At 42.6% G+C, this 24,718-nt stretch overlaps 1 protein-coding gene and 1 long non-coding RNA gene across 2 annotated transcripts in view; one reads left to right on the forward strand and one right to left on the reverse strand.

The window, feature by feature from the left end:
* LOC146821257 (geranylgeranyl pyrophosphate synthase-like) overlaps positions 1-15,570 on the reverse strand; it is a 428,148-nt gene extending 412,578 nt beyond the window's left edge. The window contains exon 1 of the mRNA XM_085609337.1: positions 15,498-15,570. The gene's annotated coding sequence lies outside the window, so the exon portion shown is untranslated. The remainder of the gene's footprint in view (positions 1-15,497) is intronic.
* Positions 1-18,233, forward strand: part of LOC146821256 (uncharacterized) — a 601,412-nt gene extending 583,179 nt beyond the window's left edge. The window contains exon 6 of the long non-coding RNA XR_014962685.1: positions 17,801-18,233. This is a non-coding gene — a long non-coding RNA (uncharacterized LOC146821256). The remainder of the gene's footprint in view (positions 1-17,800) is intronic.
* The last annotated feature ends 6,485 nt before the right edge of the window (positions 18,234-24,718 follow it).

Consider the following 24,718-nt stretch of genomic DNA (forward strand, 5'->3'; position numbering starts at 1 on the left):
GGCCTGAGTTAACATGTGCAAACAAGCCCTGTGGCGCGTTTTAAGTTGGGGAAATAATTCCCCTTCAATCCTGAGGGACCCTGGGGGCCAACTAGCCCACCAGGTGCTTCCAGTAAGCGCCACTGCGCTGCGTTGCAGAGAGGTGGTCGAGGCCGTGCCCCTTTATACATCTCTCTGCAACGCAGCTCTGTGGCGCTTACTGGAGGTACCTAGTGGTCTAGTTGGACCCTAGGGACCCTCAGGATTCAAGGGGACTTAATCTCCCAACTTAAAACGGCCACAGGGTGTGTTTACACAGAGGGGAAGTGAGGGGACGGGGACTGAGGTGACGTGTGAAAACACGCCCTGTGGTGCGTTTTAAGAGGTAGTTTTAATCCACTGCCCTATTATATACTAGGGGCTTACAGAGGAGGTCATGCTGATCACAGGGGGACCCCAACGCATAGTGTTCCCTAGTGTATGTAGGTGTTTTCACTGTATTCTGAGTGTCTTTTAACATAGCACTGGCTCTAGGACTGGTTAGTCAGACTCAGTTACCACCAGTATCCGTCTGAAAAAGTTGAGGGTACAGGATGATTTTGCAACAAGGCTTCTTTCTGCTCTTCTGTTTGTTCTTTCTGCACGTTATCCTTCTTCCTGCACTTTTCTTCGTCTTTGAGGACTTCTGTTGCTTCTTTCTGCATTTCTTTTTTTTTTCTGTGTGTTTTTTCTTCTTTCTTCACATGTCCTATCTCTGTAGGCATAGTTAGAAATTAGCATTTAAAAAACCTTTGAAATTCACTGAAAAAACCATAGGTTTCAGGCATGTTATAGTTAGGAATTAGCATTTAAAAAACCTTAGAAATTCACTGAAAAAACCATAGGCTTCAGGGGCGTTATAGATAGCTGGACTTTTCACTCGTACAAAACCATTGAAATTCCCCCGTTATAGTTAGTTCAGCTAACTATAACTTGCGCGCCCGCAATGCACTGCTGATTACGTCACATATTACATCACTCATGACATGATCAGTGACATCACTCATGACATCACTGATGACATCTCAAATGACATCACTGATGACATCATCCTTGTGATAGAGTGGCAGACCTCCTCTCACCCTAATATAACCTTTGATACACACATTCAAAAATAGAAACTCAAATTTTCAAAACAATGGACATACCAATATCAGTTACAACAACCTATTCAGTAATTCTAAGATCCACATACACATCCACTCATTCACCAACAGTCCTATACAGTTACACAACGCCACTCATCCATAAAGTTACTCACACACATAGTCACTCATGCTAATAAAGAATCAAACATCCATTTACTTGCATATACAGTTATACACACACCACCACACTTACTTCTACAGAAACTTACGCATACTTAGTATTTTAAACAATCACTTGTAGAAACACATACTTATTCATACAGGAACTCTTTCAATCTCTCACTCTCACATATACTCACTTATATACACCAATAGTCACATATATTAGTTTAAAACATATGTAGTTACTCATAAAGACACTATTGAGACAGTCATTCACTCACTAACACACCCATTCACACACTCATCCACCCATACAGTCCTGCACACATGCTGTCTTCAACACATACAAACAGTGAGTCACTCATTCATGCACCTATGCACTACGTAATACCCCCACCGAACCATACAGACACTCAGACACTCATACTGATACTCAAAAAACCGACTAATAACCTATATAGACACTCATGTAGCTACTCACCAACCCATGCAGCCACTTATACACAAAGTGAGAGACTGATACAGATATTTACATATTTAAACATTACTCACTAAGCCATGTATTCACTAAGATACACTTAATAAGTCAGTTATACAATCAATTTAAAAAAAACAAATCATCCATTTAGACACTTATATACCCATTTATTCTTCCATCGACCTTGAGATATACATATATAAAACATATGTAATTTTCAGAAAAACACACATTCACTGGATGATGTCATCAGTGATGTCATCAGTGATGTCATTTGAGATGTCATCAGTGATGTCATGAGTGATGTCACTGATCATGTCATGAGTGAAAACCATAGGTTTCAGGGGCGTTATAGTTAGCTGGACTTTTCACCCGTACAAAACCATAGAAATTCCTCCGTTATAGTTAGTTCAGCTAACTATAACTCGCGCGCCCGCAATGCACTGCTGATGACGTCACATATTACATCACTCATGACATGGTCAGTGACATCACTCATGACATCACTGATGACATCTCAAATGACATCACTGATGACATCACTGATGACATCATCCAGTGAATGTGTGTTTTTCTGAAAATTACATGTTTTATATATGTGTATCTCAAGGTCGATGGAAGAATAAATGGGTATATAAGTGTCTAAATGGATGATTTGTTTTTGAAAAATTGATTGTATAACTGACTGATTAAGTGTATCTTAGTGAATACATGGCTTAGTGAGTAATGTTTAAATATGTAAATATCTGTATCAGTCTCTCACTTTGTGTATAAGTGGCTGCATGGGTTGGTGAGTAGCTACATGAGTGTCTATATAGGTTATTAGTTGGTTTTTTGAGTATCAGTATAAGTGTCTGATGTCTGTATGGTTCGGTGGGGGGTATTACATAGTGCATAGGTGCATGAATGAGTGACTCACTGTTTGTATGTGTTGAAGACAGCATGTGTGCAGGACTGTATGGGTGGATGAGTGTGTGCATGGGTGTGTTAGTGAGTGAATGACTGTCTCAATAGTGTCTCTATGAGTAACTACATATGTTTTAAACTAGTATATGTGACTATTGGTGTATATAAGTGAGTATATGTGAGAGTGAGAGATTGAAAGAGTTCCTGTATGAATAAGTATGTGTTTCTATAAGTGATTGTTAAAAAGACTAAGTATTTGTAAGTTTCTGTAGAAGTAAGTGTGGTGATGTGTGTATAACTGTATATGCAGGTAAACGGATGTTTGATTCTTTATTAGCAGGAGTGACTATGTGTGTGAGTAACTTTATGGATGAGTGGCGTTGTGAAACAGGATGTATAGGTGTATGAGTACATATGATGAGTGAGTACATGTATGAGTGACTGTATAGGACTGTTGGTGAATGAGTGGATGTGGATCTTACAATTACTGAATAGGTTGTTGTAACTGGTATTGGTAGGTCCATTGTTTTGAAAATTTTAATTTCTAGTTTTGAATGTGTGTATCAAAGGTTATATTAGGGGGAGAGGAGGTCTGCCACTCTATCACAAGGATGATGTCCTCAGTGATGTCATCAGTGATGTCATGAGTGATGTCACTGACCATGTCATGAGTGATGTAATATGTGATGTCATCAGCAGTGCATTGCGGGCGCGTGAGTTATAGTTAGCTGAACTAACTATAACAGGGGAATTTCTATGGTTTTGTACAAGTGAAAAGTCCAGCTAACTATAACGCCCCTGAAACCTATGGTTTTTTCAGTGCATTTCTAAGGTTTTTTAAATGCTAATTCCTAGCTATAACGTGCCTGAAACCTATGTTTTTTTCAGTGAATTTCAAAGGTTTTTTAAATGCTAATTTCTAGCTATGCCTACAGAGATAGGACATGTGAAGAAAGAAGGAAAAACGCACAGAAAGAAAAAAAAGTAATGCAGAAAGAAAGAACAGAAGTCCTCAAAGACGAAGAAAAGTGCAGGAAGAAGTATAACGTGCAGAAAGAACTAACAGAAGAGCAGAAACAAGCCTTGTTGCAAAATCATCCTGTACCCTCAACTTTTTCAGACGGATACTGGTGGTAACTGAGTCTGACTAACCAGTCCTAGAGCCAGTGCTATGTTGAAAGACACTCAGAATGCAGTGAAAACACCTACATACACTAGGGCACACTATGTGTTGGGGTCCCCCTGTGATTAGCATGACCTCCTCTGTAAGCCCCTAGTATATAATAGGGCAGGGGATTAAAACTACCTCTTAAAACGCACCGCAGGGCGTGTTTGAACACGTCACTTCATGCCCCGTCCCCTCCCTTCCCCACTGTGTAAACACGCCCTGTAGCCATTTTAAGTTGGGAGATTAAGTCCCCTTTAATCCTGAGGGTCCCTAGGGTCCAACTAGACCACTAGGTACCTCCAGTAAGCGCCACAGAGCTGCGTTGCAGAGAGGTGTAAAAAGTGGCACGGCCTGCACCACCTCTCTGCAACGCAGAGCAGTGGTGCTTACTGGAAGCACCTGGTGGGCTAGTTGGACCCCAGGGTCCCTCAGGATTGAAAGGGAATTATTTCCCCAACTTAAAAATGCGCCACAGGGCCTGTGGGCATTCTGAGTTGAGAGATTAAGACCCCTTGAATCCTAAGGTTCCCTAGGGTCAAACTAGCCCACTAGGTACCTCCAGTAAGCGCCACAGAGCTGCGTTGCGTGGAGGTGTAAAAAGGGGCGTTGCCTCAGAACACCTGTCTGCAACGCAGCTCCCTGGCGCATACTGGAGATACCTGTTGGGCTAGTTGGCCCTCAGGGACCCTCAGTATTGAAGGGGAATTAATTCCTCAACTTACAACTGGCCAGGGGGCGCGTTTGCAGAGTGCTGCAAGGAGGGGGCGTGGCCTCCGGCACGATGCCGGTCTTTTATTTATTTATTTTTAACAAGGAGGGCTGTGTGGCCCCCTTTCTTTTTCTAATTTATTAGCCCTGGGGACCCCATCCCCCAGGGCCTGCACCCTAACTTTTTTTTGTTGAAAAAAATTAATTTGGCCCTCCCAAGGCCTTAATCGGCCCCGGGGACCCCAACCCCCAGGTCATGGCCTTTTTTTAATTTTTTTATTCTTTAGGAGGGGGGCGGTGTTGCCCCCCTCCTCAGGCTACTTATGGCCCCGGGGACCCCATCCCCCGGGGCCGGCCTTTGTTTTTAATGTTCAAAAAAATATATATATTTATAGAAACACCTAGGACATGCTGGACTAACCGTATGTACCTATCACCATGACGATTTGCGTGATATTCATTAAAAGGCGACTATGCATACAATGAATCCACGTAGAATGTATTCACACCGCTAGTGAAGCTCTGACATGTCTGACACCCTACCGTGCCTAATCCTGGCGCCCCCGCTGGTGGGTACTCTCCAAGTAGACACCCTTGTCGTTTATTTATACAAACATGGGTAGCTATTGACGGGCACATTTAATACACATGCACACCAAGCCATTCAAAGGGGATTCGAAAAAAATTCGACCAAACTATGCAATAAACCCCCTCACGGTTAATAAAACACACATCCACCGCCGGATGTGGAATACTTTTTATTTTACTCTCTGGAAAGGAGAAAAACCTCACTTGAGAGTCACAGCGTGCTCCTGGCTGAGCCCAATGCTGTGTTACACCCACCAGTGCCCGCCGAGTGCCACACACCTCTGTGTTGTATTCCACCAGCTAGTGCGTATGCTATGACACTCTCTAGCCCATGTGCACTGTAACACCACCCCGTGAATATGTCATGCCACACTTGCCTTCGCACGGGTTATATTGCCCCATCTAACGTGCCTTCCTCGATGCCTATGTTATAAAGCACAGCGCTATGCCATACATATTACAATCTGGGATCCATATCTTTGTCACAGTGCATATGCAATGTTACACTACCCAGCACATATTTTATATTACAACTTTAGAGACTACTTAGGTTACACAACACTGCCCTGTGCATATTACACTCCAAGGCGCATATCACATAGCAAGCGCTAGTGCCTGTGCTATCTCGCGCTCTCCAATGAATCTGTCATTGCGCACAATGTATTGCATATTATTTTCACACCCCGGTTCAGCTTATATCACACTTTTTGGTGCATAGTTTATACCATATACTATATCTAGTTTTAATTTTCAATCGTGCTCTCAGGACTATGTTCTATATAACACTGCGTCCACCTACCCTTTTCACGGGCATTACATTTTGCGATGGGGGTGGAGGGTCAGGGGATGTTTCTGCCAAGTGAGCCCGGAGTCACAGTCCCAAACGTCCTCTTCTTCCTGAATAAAAGTAAGATTATGCTGCATGCTTGTTCATATTTTAAGTAGTTCGCACAGACACACATTTTAAAAACAATAAAGTTCCTAATACCCACCTTCTATGAACAGTTAGCTTGCTGCCCCATCCACCTCCTCCCTATCCTCTGTTGTCTGAATCCATGGACTAGCCTCCTCCCTCCTGCCATGCATGGTCTGATGTGCTGCCACTGCCCTGCATTTTGCATGATGTACCGGTCCACTCATCCTGCCCTCCATTGCCCAATTCTATGGCCCATCATTGACCTCCTGCTTAGCCTCTGTGCTTTGCTTGCTGCCCCTATTCTCCTTCCCCCTGACCTCCGATGTCTTTGTGCATGCCCCTGCTCCATCCTTTTTGACCACCATGTTCCATGGACCTGCCACTCCTATCTACTCTGAGTGTTCTGTTGAGCTGCCACTCCCCTACCACCTGCCTAGCATTGTCAGATGACTGTAACCTGTCCCTGCCACCTCCACCCTCCCTGTCCACATGCCATGCCCCTATACCCTTCTGCCCTCCCTGGTCTGTTGTGCTGCAACTGCTCCTCCTGCCTGCCCCGCGCAGTCTGTTGTGAGGCCCCTTCCCCTGAACTCTCTTGTCTGTGCCCAGGTCCTGATCCTCCCTTCTATCCTCCATGGTCCTTTGTGCATGGCCCTGCACCCTCCTTCTTGCCCATCATAGCCATTGTGCTGCCACTAACCCTCCTGCTTGCCATGCATGGTCTTCTGTGCTGCCATGGCGCCTCCCACCTTCCCTGTGTGGTCAGCTAGCTGCTCCTGACCCCCTCCCACCTTCCCTCCATGGTCTGTGTGTATGCCATCATAGTCTCACTGTTGCTCTCCATGGTGTGTCTTGTTTCTAGTGCCCATCCTGCCTGACCTCCATGGTCATCTTGCTGCTCCTGCCCTGCCCTCTTGCTCCCAGCCCTCTGTTTCCATGTGCAGACCCCTATTCCCTCCTTCCTGGCTTGTCGGTTCCATTGTAATGCCCCTGATCCGTCCCTCCTGCCCTTTATGGTCTGTTATGCTGCAGCTTTCTCTCCTGTCTGTCCATTATGGTCAGCTAGCTACCATTGGTTCTTTCCCCTCTGTTGTCTGTTGTCCATGTGCATGGTCCTGTCCCCTCCCTATTGCTTTCTATGGATTGTTGTGCTGCACTCCCGTCCCGCATGCCCTGTGTGGTGTATTGTGCTGCTGCAAACCCTGATGCCTGCCCTGTAGGGTCAGTTTGGTGCACCTCTCAATGTCCCTCCTGTCCTCTGTTATCCGAGTCCATGTCCCTACCCCAATTCCTCCTGCCTACCATGATCCAATGTACCATACTTGTGAACATTTTGAACTTGGTAAGAGGGAGATTTTGAAATAAAACTGGGGTATTGATTTTCCCCTTTGAGTTACATTGAAAAAGAGAAGATTGTAGACAGGAAACAGATCAAGTAAAGCCCATTTGAGCTTAAAAACATTGGACGTTTCCAGGCTGAAACGGGTCTGTTGGCATGTATGGTTGTATGACCACTGCCTCTTCCTTCTGCCCACAATGGTCTATTATATTGCCACAGCCTCTCTTGTCAGTCCTGTATTGTTGGTTTGTTGCCCCTACCCCCCTTTCCACTGCCCTCCATAGTCTGTTGTGCTGCCACTGCCCTTCCTGCCTGCCTAGTGTGGTCAAATTGTTGCCTCTGCACTCTCCTACCTGCCTTCAATTTTCAGAGTCCATGCCCCTGGCCTCTGCCTCTCAACAGTATCCCAATGAACAACTAGATTGCTAACATTCTATATTTATTACAAAAGTGTGGAATGCCTGACGTCATCTTGATGTAATCAAAACTGTAATGCCTAGAGCATTTCCTTTAGAAATTACATATATGAGAGGGTCTTATTTGCATCAAAATTATGGTTAGTGCTCTAAAAAACTAAAATGAGGACATATTTTCTGAGTTTTCAAATAGCGACAAAGAACTTTTACATTATTTGTAATCTTAGTTTTTTTATCCAGTTGACCACTTGATTAAATGTTGCATCCAAGGGGAGAGGGTGTGGTGTTACTTCCAGAGCTGCAGACTTTGCAACTGGGGAACCAGGTTGGAGTTTCTGCTTCAGCTCAACATTCTGTGATTCTGGTCAAATCACTTGATCTCCCCATGTCTACAACCAAAATGAATTTGATCTTGTGTGATGTAACCAATGTTCATGTAAAGCACTCTAATACCTGGCAAGTCTGCACTATATAAAACTGCAAATACACAAAAAATAAGTGTTTTGCACACTACTGTCATTGGGCTACATTTGGGCTACATCTGGGTGATATTTGGGCTACATTTCGGCTCTTTTGTCTCTGGTGGCCATTTTAGGAGATTTATTTGTTATGAAGTTTCCTAATTTCCTCATTTACTGCAGTCTCCTCAGTAGGAAATGCTTTCAGTTTTTTACTTTGATTCCATCAAGAAGGTATTCAGATATGTCACACATTTGCCATAAATTCTGAATGTTAGCACTCTAGTTGCTCATTAGATCACTGTAGTAAAGCTACTGCTCACCACGGAAGTCTGCTGCTAGTATTAGAAGTGCATGTTTCAGTCTGCATATCAGAATTTTTTAATGAAATAGAAGAGGATTTGAGAAGTCACTCAAAATGTGCCCTAATTTTTCTTTCTTCAGCACTAATCATAATTTCTATGGCAAAATGAACCCCCTCATTGTGTTCCTTTTTAAATTAAATGGTTTAAGTGTTACCAGTTTATTCCAATCAAGATGGCTTCAGGTGTGCCATACTTTTGTCATAAGTAAGACAGTAAGCGCTCTAGTTGTTCTTAAGAACACTCTGGGACATTCTGTCATTGGGCTATACTTGGGCTACATCTGGGTGATATTTGGGCTACATTTGGGCTCGTTTGTCTCTGGTGGCCATCTTGGGAGATTTATTTGTTATGAAGTTTCCTAATTTCCTCATTTACTGCAGTCTCCTCAGTAGGAAATACTTTCAGTTTTTTACTTTGATTCCATCAAGAAGGCATTCAGATGTGTCACACATTTTCCATAAATTCTGAATGTTAGCACTCTAGTTGCTCATTAGATCACTGTAGTAAAGCTACTGCTCACCAGGCAAGTCTGCTGCTGGTATTCAAAGTGCATGTTTCAGTCTGCATGTCAGAATGTTTTTATGAAATAAAAGAGGATTTCAGAAGTCAAAATGTGCCCTAGTTTTTCTTTCTGCAGCACCAATCATAATTTATATGGCAAAATGAACCCCCTCATTCTGTTCCTTTGTAAATTAAATGGTTTATGTGTTACCACTTTATTCCAATCAAGATGGCTTCAGGTGTGCCATACTTTTGTCATACGTAAGACTGTTAGCGCTCTAGTTGTTCTTTAGATCACTCTGGGAAGCTGCAGTAGAACACAAAGGAATCAACTGACAGTCTCTGCCCTTGTTGGATGTACATGTTTTACTGAGAATGTCAGACTTCATTCTTACATGACTGAGAAAGATAATGTGAATGTACAGAAAATATGCTCTCAGTTTAGCTTATAGATCACCTTCCAAACCTCTGTGGGAAAAGTATGAGAAAATAGTTTTCTCTCAAACATGGTTCGTGATATCACAGCAGAAGGCTTTTTCACATGGTAAAATCACCTTAGAACACACCACAATTCCTAAAATGAGTATGGTACCATCAACAAATGATTTATAATGTAACTAAAGTCTTAAAACCTTCTATTAACTGCAATGCTTTTTAATGAGGTGCTATCATGTATATTGGTCCCAAGATGGCTGCCAACACTTCTTGGATGAAGTACTGACAGCCAATCAGATCTCACGATGAGATGTGTGGTTAGGCTCCGCCCAGATATGTATGTGATTTTACTTTTGATTTTCTCAGGAACTACTGAACAGATTGACACCATATATGCAAAAGGCGCATGCCTGAGAGGACTACCTCTTTGCCAAATTTCAAGTAATTCTGTTCAGCCGTTCGGGCTGTACCTTGGACTAAAGGTCCCTATGGAAAATTGCATGGGGAAAACGCATTTTGGGACCCCCCTTTTTTCCAGCCCCCACTTGACGAATCCCCCCGAGACTTTCAGGGTAGGTGCGGAGCGGAGCGCCCCACCTATTTTGAAAGTTTCGCGAGGAATCGTCAACCGGCGCCAAAGTTATTCCAAATAGAATGTTGTGGATTTCCTTTGGAAACACGGTCCTAACTATAACTATCTACTGGCGACCGCCAGTAGATAATATATATATATGCGTAACATGAATATATAAGTCACTGCATAGTTTTCATAGAAGTGATTTGATTAGATGTAAATATGATCATAGCAGTTGTATCTATAAGTGCTTCCTTATTAAAATATTGAGGAAAATATCAAAATAAGAAAAACTACAAACAAAAAAAAAATACACAAATAAATTAGCTTCACGTACAGCATCATTTGAAAGTTTGAATGTCTATCTATCCACACATATGGGGCTCAATACAAATTTATATTTTGATATATTATCTTCCTTATACATGTATTTCCTTTCTGTGTAGCTATGTATCTATATATTTATTATATTACTCCTACTGTAGAAGAAGATTAAAAAAATATTGACCTTCTCCAATCACTGCTCGCAGATGTATGATGGAACCACTTATTCGAATACCATGCATGCCTTTACAATGCGGGGGTTACAATGCAGGTGCATTACTTTTACCATGCAGGATCTTGCAACGATTATGCCTTTACCATGCAAGCCTTTACAATGAATTTCGTTGTAAAGGTATATGCATGGTAAAGGTTTTTCCTCAAAATCAAAAAACACCTCTCTAGATCCCAGCCTGGAGCCCTAAATCCAGCTCCTCGCGCAACCCTCCCTGGACTCCAGCCCTTAAAAAAAAAAACGGCCCAGCCCTGGGCCCTAAAACTGGCCCCTGGTGCTACCCTATCTGGCCCCAGCCCTAAACAAAAAAGTAAAACACCGTGAGCCATAAAGCCGGACCAGCCGTGGCACCCGCCCTATACCCCTCGCCCCAGCCCTAAAGCCTACTTCTGATCCCAATCCTGACCCTGCACCCTAAAACTCCTTTGTGTGCAGTTCCCCATACATATGGCAGGAAAAGGGGAATGAGGCTGTACCAGTACCAGTTGGTCAAGTCGGACACAGTTTTTGTTGTTGTTGTGGCTTTCAGTGCCTGCAGAGGGTCTCTTTGTCTTCCGAGGTAAAGGCGCTGATGCCTGTACCACGAATATATGCCCTTACTGTTCACACCTTTACAACATAATTTGTTGTATAGGCATGCGTGGTAAAGGCATACTCATTGTAAAATCACACACGGTAAAGGCTATGCATGGTAACGGTAGTCGCATTGTAAGTCGTGCGTGGTAAAGGCTATGTGTGGTAACAGCCACATTGTGATGGCTGTTCCCCCATGTCTCATCCTGTACCTCATCCACGACCACCACACTCTGCCTCATCCCAAACCTCATTCTACTACTATGATCTTCCAAATAACCCTTTCTAGACTCTTCCCTCCTTTGACTCATCCCAAACCTCATTCGACTACTATGATCTGCCTAATCCCTTTCCATACACTTCCCTCCTCTATTCCTCCATTATCCTATTCAATCAAACTAACAGACTCACATGTCCACCGCTCAAATTAACAATTTTTATTTCTCTATACTAATCCACCAATAATCCTTTTGGGTATCCGGAGTAGCGTCCTACTCCTTGAAAAGCGCTTCAATGCCTCGTCAGAGGTAGTAAGCACTATAAAAATACAATTACAAATCTACCTTCCACCCCTTATGTGCTGGACACTTTTTTTGTTTGGGCGGGCTTGGGAGGGGTGTGGGGATACGTTTCACATAAGAATTTATAGGTGTCTGAAGGGAGATGTTTATCATCGTGCTTTGTGATAATCCGTTTATCAAATGGTGTAAGTGGCCTATTGGCATTAACGTTAATTAGTGGATGGGTGACCCAGTGCCTAATCTGTAGGCGGTGCATGCGCTCCCTCTCTGGTCTGCCAACCTAACCATTGCAGGCCTACCACACTGATTGTAAGCTTTACCAAAAGGCAAAAGAAAGCACCCTTTCAGTGGAAGTATACACCTTCCACCCTATCAACAGCTTATAAAAAGTCAGCACATAGCGAAGCAAGCCTAATACCCTCCCTCAGTACTGATTCTTAAAGCTCTTTTTCTGTTGATCAACTAAGGTCTAGTGAGAGTTGCATTAAGGTTTTATCAGTTAGAGGTCTGCCCAGGGCAGACATAAGCACCTTGAATGTATGAGGGACGAGGGAGAATATTCGGGACCTACGGGCACAAGGCAGCACACATGGAAAAAGCAAAAACGAGGAGAAATAATGCATTTCTCCTTGATTCGCCAACTTAAGACAATGATTTTCCTGGTCTTAATTTTGGCACTGCCTTCTATGTATGCCATCCTTGTACATAGGGGGCAGCGTCAAATACAATGGGTATTGCAGTGGAACGCCCACCGCAACACCCCCTGCATGCCCCTTTCACACTAAACATAGCGTGAAAGGGTGCCTCATGTACAAGGCAGCGTTAAACCACGTTAAGTGACTTAACGCTGCCTTGTACATAAGGCAATGTCCCTATCACCACGGGAATGTTGCAAAAAGTGATGTTCCCGTGGTGATAGGGGCGTGTACATATGCTCCTCTGAGTCTTAAAGCTGTTAGCGTTAAGCTTAAAATATGTGATGTAAGACCATATAAATGCAATAGTGGACCTAAAAATTGTAGTCTAGAATGTGAATGAAACCCACAGAAAAACATAAAATGAACAGGCGATTGCTTGGAGAAGTTGTCACCAGGGCAACAAGGTTAAATAGGAAACCAAGTGCCCTGCTGAGGATATGCTACCAAAAAGTACAAAGTGCCAAATATAAAGTGAGTCAAGTATATTTTATGTTCAGGGTTCAATATCCACAATAAATATAATTCTATCACTTCTGTGGAATTTATAGCTAGGTAATGACAGACTGAGCTCATGGATAAACATTGGAAAGTATGGCCTTCTTTCGGTGTTGGTAAAAAAGTAATTTCACCAAATTCTTTGAGTTGTTATTAGTTTCTTTAGGTGAATAAAACAAATTTGGCAAACCAAGGTTACAGACTGCACTCTTGATGTGAATAACCAGGGAATAGAGTCCATATGATCTGTTCTTAAGCAATCTTAAAGAACCAATCGCAAACATTTATTATGCGGCGAATGTCAGATCTTGAGCCATAGAAGGAGCAGTGCTGCATCAACTATATCCTCTAAAAACGGCAGCCCAAGTTCCAGTTGAACAAGAAAGCTGGCCAAACTCTTAGGAGATACCAGCAATCTACACAAGAATGTGTTCTCTATAATGTGTAAGCTACTTGGGGAGGTATAGATGTGTAAGTCCCCAGAGGAACACATTTGCTTTTTTACAGTGTAAATAGCTCCTTAATGGGCTTATGGCCACGTTTCTTTGAGAATTTAAAGATTGCCTCAATGACCCAAGCAAATCTATAGGCTCTCTAACTCAAAAGATTATCTCATTTCAAATTGTCTGCCAACAAAACCCTGAAATACTTTCAATTTTGCACCCTGATAATTAGAATTCCATCTATGTTGTGTGCATGTGAGCAAGATTTTTTGGTCCACAAATCATTATATTTGATTTCTGAAGGTTAATTTTTAATTTAACTCCCTTACAAAATCATTGAAAGAGTCAAGAAGCAACTGCAACCCATTTGTGGTGCTGGGCAATTAAAACTGCGTCATCCACCTAAAGTACAGCGGGAGCTGGGCAGCTCCCAACCATGGGGAGGTCGTTGACTTTGATCACCAGCTCCAACTCAAGTGCATTTATGTAAAAAAAGAAATAGAAAGTGGCTAAAATACAACACTATCTCACACCTTTACTAGAGTTAAAGGAAGGGGTACAGTCCCCAATTGTACCAAAGCGAACCTGGGCAGACGTACCCCAGTGCAGATGTTTCAGAAGATCAATCAGGGCGAGATCAATACCTGCCCTGCCCATCATGTCTCATAGCTTGCCCCTATCAACCAGGTGGAACGCGCTGGAGGGGTCCATGAAGGTCATGTCAAGGGCTCCTCTTTTTGTTTGAACGTATTTTCCATATAACAAGAGCAAGTTCAGGGTTTGCTTAACTGTGCTAACCCTAGGACGAAAACGGTATCGCACTTCTCAGAGGAAATTATTTTCCACTGCCCAGTCTACCAATTTTTGAAGTGCTATCCTCTCTGAGATCTTTACAGAGGAGTTCAAAAGGGAGATGGGTCGGTAACAAGTTTGTTGACTCATGTCCCACTTTTTAACTATTGGGACAATAAAGGACTCCTTTCAGGAATTTGGAATTTCACCTCTTACCACAGTACGAAAAATGCTTGTAAGCAGGGGTGCCCCAAAGGTGGGGTTCTGTCTAAAAACATCAATGGGTACCCCGTCTGGTGCCTTTCCTGCAGGGGACTTTGTTATAGCTCTAGTAACAGCACACACTTCAATGGATTTGCTTAAGAATGAAATATCAACAGAAGAGGGGCTCGTTTTGTCTACTGGAGCTTGAGGTGGGTTGCCCTGTCCAAATATTTTTTTTAAATGACAAACCCCAACTCCTTGGCAGGAATATGGCTTGTTATTCTTGGCTGATTATTATCTGCACTCTCACTCAAGCTCACTGACCCATGCAGTCGCACTCATTTTCACTCATTCTGATTCGCCCAATCTCACTCTGACCCAATCAAAGTCATTCACTCAGTCTCACTCATTATGATTCACTCAATCTTGGTGTTATCTTACTCATTTTCACTCAGACTCACTCTGTCTCATTCTGACTTAGTCCCAGTCATTCCGAAGAACCCAATCTCAACCTGACTCACTCATACACACTCAGTCAATCCCACTCTGTCTCACTCGGCCTCACTGCATTCACTCAGTTCCACTCCTCAGTCAGTCTCACTCCTTCTCACTTATTCCAAACTCAATCCCACTCATTCTCACTCAGTCAAACTCACTCTGACTCACCAAGTCTCAATCAATCTTACTTAGTCCCACTCATTCTCACTAATTCTGATTCCCTCTGAATCAAATCAGTCTAACTGATTCTCTGTCTAACTTATTCTCTAGCTCACTCAGATTGTCACTCACTCTGCCTCACTCAGTAATACCAGAAACAATCAGTTAGACTCATAATCATTCTTCTTTACTCAATCTCATTCATTCTTACTCATACTCAGTCTTCCTTTCTCTCATTCCCACTCACTCTGACTCTCTCCTTAATGGAATGTCTCTAACCGTCACTCACACACACACATAGACCTGCTCAAATGCACTCATGCTCTCTCTCACAGGTACGCACTCTCACAGATACACACATTTTTGCGTACCTTGCTGCACACAGATGCACACATTTTTGGTTACCTTGCTGCACACAGATACACACATTTTGCTTACCTTGCTGCCTGCACAGGTCCCCGTTGAATTCAGGTGCCTTTCTACTTCCAGTGCTAGAGAATGAACTGAAGCCTCAAACCGTTCTGTCAATGGTTTATTACTGTACCCTTTCCCAACCCTGTGACGTGCTAAGAAATGGTGGGGTGACATGCTGATTGAGGTGTAGCTAAGGACACCGAAGGTTTTACGCCTGCGGCAACCATGGGCATGTTTAGCTATGACACTTTAGCATGTGGCAGTTGCAGGAGTCACTGAGGCGTGCCAAGCCCTGAGGCCAGAGCTGGGATTTCACCCTCCATGAATAAAGTTTCTGATGGATGGTGCAGGTGACTTCTCTAGCCATCGAACAGTGTGACTAGCTGCCTCAGGATGTTGCTGGATCTGAAGCGGATGTATGTTTTTTATTATACAAAGTGTGAATAATGGCATAATAAAAATAGCATAATAAAATGTGGCCGGCAAACAAGCAGGACGTAGCCCTGGAGCCCATAAAGGAGTTCTGCCCATGGTAGCAGGGCCTGCTTCCATGCCAAAGGAACAAAAGACTCCTGCAGGGACTAGTTACAAATGGCTAGTAGGGCCTGGTGTAGGTACACAGACATAAGGTGTCACACTCTAGAACTAATAGGGCCATGCAGCGAGCGGCTGATCTGAATTCAAGGTACTCATTAGAAATTGCATTGAGTTAATATAGTTTAAGCAATTAATGAGGTTTCACTCAACCTGACTTTCCATAGCAGTGGATTCCACCGCTGCCATAGAGAATACCACTACGGTCTCCTTAATTGAATGACGAATCTTTGTTATTTTCTCCTCAAAGAAATTGTATAGTGTGCCACATAAGGATTGAGAATGCTCAATAATTTGACTGAGGCAAAAGGGAGCTTCTAGAAAGGTCACCTCAGCTAATAGTCCTTTTGTGGCATTACGAGCATTCAGCATCCTCTCAGCATAAAAATGAAATTTAACTAATACTGTTAATACTCTCATTTCAAACTATGGCTGATGCTTCGGATGAGGTTTCATCAATGCAATGGTCCCAGTGACACTACTGGTGTAGGATGCATTCTAACCAGTCAGTAAGATGGGGCATGGCGCGATGCTGAAAAGCTTACAGATGCTGGCCATGAACATGAGAGCAGCTCCAGGAATGGTTGGGTTCACGTTGGCTTTTGTAGAAAGTCAGCCACCGTCCTTCCCTTGACTTCTCGCTCTCAGATCACAGAGTGAACACACTATCACCCACATGATCTTGAGAGGCACCGGGCGGAGGGCCAGCATCTGTAAGTTTTTCGGCATCACACAGTGCCTACCACTTTCAAATGTCACCAGCCGCCCCTGGTTATGAGTACTTTCAAATCTTTAATGTATCTCAACATTTCATAATTGTAGTAACTATTCTGATTGATTAATTGATTTTGATGGATGTTGATTGCTTTAGTATTTGAGTTATTAAGACTGATATAATGACCTTGTAAAAGTGAGTGAACTATTGTTTCTTGTATATGTATTGCCCCGGTTCCCATTAGGCATACTGCATTGCCCTTATGAATACCAAATGTTTGTACAAAATTTGCAGACACCCGCTGTGTATTCCAACAGTCAGTACTGAGCCAGTTCTGGACAGGTCTGGTTATTTTTGGTCATTCCAATCACACTGGTCCATCTAAGGTCTTTGCTCTAAGGTGTAAGCAGGAAGATGGGATGGAGCTTGGGAGCTCTCAAAGCAGGAGAAACCCAAAACAAGAGCATCACAGCCAAATGTGGACTGCTCCATTCAACTTCCTGTTAACCTGTGTGGCAGCCCTATGAGAAATGAATGGGCAAGTAAAGGACTCTTTAGCTTCAAAGGAGCCCTCTGTCTTCTTTCATTAACACCCCCCTGCTATGAAGAATCCTTGGAATGTTCTAAGGGAGACATGTCTGGACTTTACCTCCAACCCTCCATCTTGGGTTATGGTGACACAATGTCGCCATCATTTATTTGCGCTTAATAAAATGTTAAGATGTAACACACATAACCATTACTTACATGATTTCATATGCTAGTTTATACTTAGATTTAGTGAAACGAGTGATTTATATGTTTGTTTAACTCTAGGTAGGGTATAGGCATATTAACGTTGACCGGAGTGGGCCTAGGCTCCTTATTCCATTTTAAATAGTTAAAGTTGAGTTTCTGCTTGCTGTGCATAAAATTGCTCCTAATTTCAGACACCAGAGTCAACATGTTCTTGTTAGTAACTGTTTCTGTTATCTTACCGTGTGAAAGTCATGTTTAATTTGTTTAACAATGTTTTTAGCACCTGCACAGGATGACAGGCAGAGGAGGTGAATACTCCTTTGAGTGATATCATGAAGCTCGCAACGATGAAAGCGATGAAAACAGCTGGCATTACGTTATCCATGAGAAGGAACTGACAACAAGTACAGAGATACCACTGGGTTTTGATTGGTTATTACTCAGTGAGAACCTGTAGAATGTATCATTTGGATAGAATTTCATGTTTTAACTGTGTGAAGCTTGTTAGCTAGTTAGAACACTTGTGCCAGTCCTCCTTTCCATCTCTTGGGACCCAAAGCTCCTTTTATTGTTGCTCATAGACTTACTTTCTAGAGCAAGTACTTTTCTCCTCTTTTTAATTGGAACCTTCATTTAGTCCCTCTTTTCATGCTAAATTTGCTGACCTATGTTGTTTCTGAAATGTCCCAACTTACCCACAACCCTTAGCTTAACATTAGGGCATTTCCTTTTATGGGAACAGAACTTTACCTTATTTCCCATATGTTAACTTCAATAATGTGTACTTGCATTTGCCAATTTGAATAACAGATTATATTCATACATGCTGCATTTGGGTGAATATTGATTTTGTGCCTAATTAGTTTGATTTGAGGTTGTAAATTCACCAATTTGCTAATAAACCTTAATAGTTTGCAAACGTTCTCCTCTCTGCTTTTACTGTGGGGGCAAAATCTGCTTCACTGTCATTGAAATGTTATAGAATTTGTGATTTCATCCTCAGTGCGAGAAAAAGGTTCATCCTAGTGGACATAGCAGAGTTCCCCATTTGCACCAAGTTTGCTTCGCGAAATGCCATCCTTATCTATCCCGCTATCAAGATGGTAGCAGAAAATGTTTCTCACTGAGGAAGAGATAGTTAGAATTTGCCCCAAAATCTGTCAGAATCTGCCTCATACCTGTCCACGTCCCGAGGTTCCTAGGGTCCAGTTTGGAGATTTGGCAGTATACAGGCATTCCTGAGTGACTGCTGTATCCTAGCAGTATGTGTATAGTAGGGTTATGCGTCTTTGATTGTATTGTCAAGCATTTTTTGTGAGTTTTGATGAATTAGTGTGCTAATCGAGATGTAGTGTCCATTTTGAGTCCAAGAGTGCTTCATGTTGTTACAAGATTGGTGATACTTCCTTATGCATATCTCTTGTGCTTATGAATAGATACATGCTTGCTGTAAGAGTTAAAGGTTGGTTTTGGACTGTCAAAGTCCAATATCCTGTGACAGATATTGAGTATATTATGTTGTAAGTTGTCTGTTAAGGTTTGTGATGTAGGATCGTGAAGCACTATCGGCCGCACATTGATATAGGGACTTTTATCTTGATGAAAATGTATTCATTGAGAGTTGTGTTTGGTCAGACCTTTTGCACAGAGACCACACTGGTCAGACTGATTTTCAGATGGGCAGGATTTCACTTTGTGTGGATGATAACACTCTTCTAGTGTTATTCCTTAATTCCCCTTGAGTTATTGTGTACTTTGAACATACTTTTAGTAGAACTAACAAGAGTTATTGTTTGGTTTTAATAACTGCTACTGCAAGGCTGAATCGTGTTTAGCGAGAGCTGCTGTGAGAAGCTGCAAATTGCGTCATAAGGTGCCGCCCTAGTATTGGTCAGTTAGTGTGTGCCACGCTGGGATTGGTTGTTACATCAGTGTGCCACACTGTGAGTTGACTGTTTTGTAGTGTAGTGCTGTTGTGTGTAGATTTGTGATTTGCTGAGAACAGCCGGTTATTTTTGATTCACGTTATTGAATTTACACTTGGTTAAATTAAGGGCTTTATTTAGTGATGTTGTGAGAATGCCTGTCCGTGAAAGTGAGGAGGCCATTTCGAGAGTACGCCTGATCATTATAAGACTGCCTAGCTTGGTTTACACATGTGTATTTGGCTTAAACAATGGAATAATATCACTGCAAATGAAGGGTCCTTGCAGTTTCCTCCCCATGGTACTTTGAACCTGAGAATAATTGACAATTTGAGACGGTTGTTGTATGAAATGAAACCCCCACCTACACCTGTCCAGTATGAAGCCTTGAATACATGGGAGTGTGCAGCACACACGAAAGAGAAGGAAAAATATCAGAATAAGGCTAAGAGTACAGTTAAGAGTTGGATGGAAGGGCGGTGGGATGCAGGACAGCAAGCATGGAGAATAGAGATGATTGAGGGAGTTGGGGTGTATCTTGTCTTAACTAGTGGAAAATATGGGAAAAAGAAAGTACGAGATGGAATAAGACTGAAATAAAGAATGATGAAGGGAGTGATAGTGACTCCAGTGATTACTTTTTGAAAGTTTTATTGACTTCCCTGCCATCCCTATATAACGTAGTTCAGTCAGCTGTGAGAGATAAACCATCTATGCTACTGCCATCACCTGCAGATAAAAGTAGCCGTTCCCCTGTTAATCAGATCCTCCTTGATAGGAGAGTGCCTTGAACCCTTTCACTTCCACAATTGACACCTGATCAAATCCCAAATCCACAGTTAGCTGCGATTCCACTTCCAGCACCCCAGATAAAGCCATTGATTCTTTTACCACCTCTACCGACAATGTCCCAGGATAACTGTTCTGTTGTTGGAACACCTGTCACTCCTTCAATTACTGCTACCCGTTTTGTGTCTGGGATTGATGCCTTTGCCAAGATAGGGGCAAGACCCTGAACAGGAGCAACTCCGGTTGTGTGTGTGCCGACTATTGAGATTGATAGTTATGAGTATCGGTCATCAGAGATTAACACCCTCTAAAAACACTAGATATAGTAAGGGTAGAGGTAGGGTTGAAAGAAGTCATTAAGGGAACACTTGAGTTGGGATTCATAGATTAGTACAATGAAGAGGAACTTGTGCATTTCTTCAAGAGCTGCTAGACTTAATTGGGTGACACATGTGGATCCCGACGGTATGGCTACAGAATTTGGGCTTGACCTTTCTAAAAGTGTCACACTAAGAAAACTATTTGGAATTTTCCTTACTGAGAATGCACTCAAAAACATGTGCACCCCAGGGTTAAAACTGAGGCTGAGGAAACTAATCAATTACAATCAATTGTGGAGTAACACACAGAAGTTTCGAAATAGATGGACTCAGAAAAAGAAAAAGATGATGAAAGGGAGACTGAAGGTGACAGGGAATAGGAGTGATAGGGCGATCAAAGCTTATACCTCGCGGTGAAATACATGGTGAAGCTTATATGCTTTGGAGTCGTGGTGATCTTTTCTCATTTACAAATCAATTTCCAAAGTTGACAGAAAGTCCTGATCAATTTGACCGATTTGTGAAAATTTGAAAGATTCTTTAGGAAGACCAAAATACATTCTTTAACATTGTTGTTCCCAACAGTTTGTGGCCTGAGTGTAAAGTGGCTGTACAGTGGCCAATTGCAGAGCCAATGAGGGATGCCTTAACTAATGCTCTGTCTGCTGTGGTCATGGAGATGTATCATTAGGTGGTTCCCTTTTTGAAAACTAAGGTACCAAAGAAGAAGATTGATTGGCTATAAATCTTGAGAACTCCTCAGGAATCTAAAGAGTACATGCATGCCTATTATGAGTGGCTTATGCAAGTTTTCAATCCTATTGGCGTTGAAAAACCCGAGCAGGGGTCTAAAAAATGAGTGTCCCATTTCATTCTTGGTTTGTGCCTGGAGATTTGTTCACACATCCAAAAGAATGTGATTTGCTGGGAGGCCAAGCCTTTAGATAAAATCCTGTGATATGCAAAGTATTGCAGTGATGATTTGAAAGCCAGGCAAAAGAAAATTAAGGAGAAATTCAAGTTGGCTCACACAAAGATATCACAGAAGGTATTTCTAAATGGTCTGAATTCTAGTTATAGTAGTAGAAATGGAATAAAGGGAGTTGGATATCAAAGTGTGAGTCAGATGATTGAGAGTCAAAATGGTGTGCTACTCAGTAGAAGATGAGGAGTGCCTTTTACCTGAATTTGAAAATGGATATAACTATGTTGAAGAAAACACTGCTGTGTCAATATTATATTAAGTTGGATTGTTGTGTCATGTGGTCACATTAGGCCCAGTCAGGAACACAACCATTTTACATGTTCAGGTTTAAAGTTGACATCTTTTCTTGAATATTGACATTTGACACACATTTGCTTACGTACTTGTATGGATAATATTCCATGAAACAACTTTGCTTACATTTACACATCTTCGCAGGCATTATCAGACCCTTGAACATTCTGTACAAAAGTTAAAGTGCTCTGTGAAAAATGATGTTGTTTATTAATGTTAGCTCTGCATCAGCTTTGTCGGGATAGAAACAATGACAGCCTGACTGGGACTTCGGCATGGCAACATAGGTGCAGTTTATTATAACGACATCACTCCTTTGTATAGGGAGAAGAGCATTTCACTGACACTGCAGTGATTGGCCCATGCCGGAATTCCAGCCCAGCTGAATCCTGTTTACCCCCAGCTCTACACCATGATGGTCTCCCAGATTAAACACAGATAATTGGGGAGTTATATCAACCTACAGGGATTCTGTCAGATTCACCCACCCTAGCACACTAGGATAGGTAGCGATAGGTAGGAGCACAAATAAAACTGTACTTATTTGCAAGCATATATTCCATGTAACAGCACAAAGCTTGAATTGTTCATTTTCTTTACCATTCTTGTGATGCTGATTACTCTGTTTTGTTTCCTTCTATTGATTATTGCAACACACATATTTTACACAAGAATCATATTGCTTCAATAAATAATGACATGCCAATTCAATTATTTCTTGTGTCTCCCTTTGGGCCAGTATGAGTTACCACACAAAAGGCTTCTAGATCTGTTTCCACGATTTACTTGGGGAGTCAGGGTTCTCATGTTCGGGGGTTGCACATACCACCTTTTATCTTGCTAGGTTTGGGGTACAGATGGTGTACTGTGAGCTAGCCAGGACCAACACATCCTGATGGTGTGGGGGGACTCAGTCTCTCACAATTTTGATGTTTAATGCACAGTATGACTGAGAAAGTATGATTGTACGACATGGCCCCCGACGTTCTAGCTTGGATACTTATTTAATTGGTCTCCCAAGTAGTTTTGCTTTTGTCTAGCCAAAGGCCCTACTCACCAACTAACCAGAGAGGTCCGTGGTGTTAGGGAAATATCCTACTCAGCTTAGTAGGAAACCCCAATATTGCGGCTGTAGGTTGTTTAAGCTTGTTGTTTAAGCTTGAACCTTTAAAAAGGATCACCACAAAGAAGTACCCTATCTTAATTCCATATATCTCAAATACTTCCATGGCTAATCCAGAGCAAGTAGTTCCACCAACAAATTGCAGACATGCATCAACACAAATGTTATTACAACATGGGTACGACAAACAGAAAGGCATATTACCTTCATATTAGAGGCCCATGATGCGTACAAAACAGAGGTATTGCATTCATGGGTCACATTCCTGGCAGTAGAAACTCTGGGAATATTCACATATAAAATATATATTGTAAAGCAAAGACCCTCGATTCGGAGAAGCACTCGGCATCAGTAGTGAAGGCACACGGACATTTTTTCATCGGATATTTTCCTCAGCCTTACGCGTTTCGGAGCGTCATGCTCCTTGGTCACAGGCATAACAGTCTCGGCGCAGTTTACACAGAAAGGCATTCTACCAGCATTTTATTTATTCAGCCCTTAATTGGCAACAGGTAAGTTCAGTTTAGTACTGAATGCTGGGATTTGAAGTCCGTCATTCTTTCTCTTTTCGTGAGTTTTATAATGCCTTTAGTTTTTGTTTCCTCGTAGTAGGTACTGGGCTGATTCCAATTTGTTAAATTAAAACGCCCTCCAGTGGGCTTCCAAGGTGAAAAAATGCTCCGTTATTGTTGGCAAGCTGGTAGCCCACTCGGAGACATTTGAACAGTTCTATTTTATTTAACTGTATTTCGAATGATTGATTCACATACAAATTAATTGAATTTTTTGTGTATGAGCTAACTGTGAGTTACTTCTATAGAGATTACCTAAATCTTTTTAATCAATTATTGCTTAAATATCCTTGAACAAATCCCTTGTAGGCACACTTACCTGCTCGTGTTTAGTTGTAGGCAGCTGCTTCCATTCCTTCATGAAAGTTTTATTTGGAGATGTTGGGTTTGTTGGATAGGGAGAGGATGAGTTGGGTCTCATCTGCGTACGAAACGATGTTGAGTCCGTGTGACCTGATGATGGATTCGAGCGGGCCATGTAGACATCGAACAGAGTGGGGCTGATGGAGGATCCTTAGGGGATTCTGCAAGTGGTCGGTGTGGGGTTAGGTAGGAAGGGAGAGAGTCTAACCTGCTGCGTTCTGCCGGAGAGGAATGAGTGGCTCCAGTCAAGAGCTTTGTTCCGGATACCTGGGTCGGGGAGCCTGCGGGCTGGGTGCAGTGTGAGACTGTGTCGAAGGCTGCAGAGAGGTCTGGAAGGATAAGGGCCTCAGTCTCTCCTCTGTCGAGGAGGGAGCGAATGTCGTCTGTCGCGGCGAGGAGGGCGGTTTTGGTGCTATGGGTCTTCCTGAAGCCTGATTGGGAGGGGTTGAGGATGTTGCTTTCTTCTATGAAGGAGGCGAGTTGACTGTTGACAGCTTTTTCAATGACTTTCACCAGGTGCGGGTGTAAGGAGATCGGTCTGAAGTTCTGGAGGTTGGTGGGGTCCGCCGAGGGTTTCTTCCAGAGGGGGCTGATCTCGGCGTGTTTGCAGTTGTCGGGAAAGGAGGCAGTCTCAAAGGAGCAGTTGATGATACGTTGGAGCTCGGGACGATAATGTCTGCGGATTTGTGGTAGATGTGGTGGGGGCTGGGGTCCATGGGGGCCCCAGAATGGTTGGACTTCAGAGTCTTCATGGTGTCTTCAATGGTGAATGCGGTCTAGCTATCAAGTGTCGGCTGTGTGGTATAAGGAGCGGAAGGTGTTGGTTC

The sequence above is a fragment of the Triturus cristatus genome, chromosome 6 (assembly GCF_964204655.1).
Source record: "Triturus cristatus chromosome 6, aTriCri1.1, whole genome shotgun sequence".
Taxonomy (NCBI): domain Eukaryota; kingdom Metazoa; phylum Chordata; class Amphibia; order Caudata; family Salamandridae; genus Triturus; species Triturus cristatus.